Here is an 876-nt window from a genome sequence, read left to right as displayed (position 1 = left end):
AAAAAGCAATGCTTTTACCACACCAAACTTAAAAGGTTTGCTCGTCCGCGAGCAAAAGAAGAAAGAAGAGAGTAGAAGAAGAAGAAATGAAGGAGATGTAGGAGGCTTTGTGGTTCGGCCAAAGGGGGAGAAGTAGTGGTTAGGTTGTGTGAAAATGAAGGAGTGAAGATGGATTTATATAGGGGTGAAAAGAGGGGTGGGGTTCGGCAATGGGAGGGTGGGTTTAGGTGGGAAAGTGGTTTGAATTTGAATGGTGAGGTAGGTGGGGTTTTATGAAGGATGGATGTGAGTGGTGAAGAGAAAGATGGGATTTGATAGGTGAAGGGTTTTTGGGGAAGAGGTGTTGAGGTGATTGGCGAATGGGTGAAGAAGAGAGAGAGTGGTGGGGTAGGTGGGGATCGTGTGGGGTCTACAGATCCTGAGGTGTCAAGGAAAAGTCATCCCTGCACCAAGTGGCGAGCAGAATTGCTCTCTGTGCCAATTCTGGCGTTAAACGCCGGGCTGGTGCCCATTTCTGGCGTTTAACGCCAAGTTCTTGCCCTTTTCTGGCGTTTAACGCCAGTCTGGTGCCCCTTTCTGGCGTTAAACGCCCAGAATGGTGCCAGACTGGGCGTTAAACGCCCATTTGCTACCCTTACTGGCGTTTAAACGCCAGCAAGTTCTTCTCCAGGGTGTGCTATTTTTCTTTCTGTTTTTCTTTCTGTTTTTGCTTTTTCAATTGATTTTGTGACTTCTCATGATCATCAACCTACAGAAAACATAAAATAACAAAAGAGAATAGATAAATATAATAAGATTGGGTTACCTCCCAACAAGCGCTTCTTTAATGTCAGTAGCTTGACAGTGGGCTCTCATGGAGCCTCACATATGCTCAGA

The sequence above is a fragment of the Arachis duranensis genome, chromosome 6 (genome assembly GCF_000817695.3).
Source record: "Arachis duranensis cultivar V14167 chromosome 6, aradu.V14167.gnm2.J7QH, whole genome shotgun sequence".
Classification (NCBI taxonomy): domain Eukaryota; kingdom Viridiplantae; phylum Streptophyta; class Magnoliopsida; order Fabales; family Fabaceae; genus Arachis; species Arachis duranensis.
The sequence above is the reverse complement of the archived record's forward strand: the minus strand, read 5'-3'. Positions refer to the sequence as shown.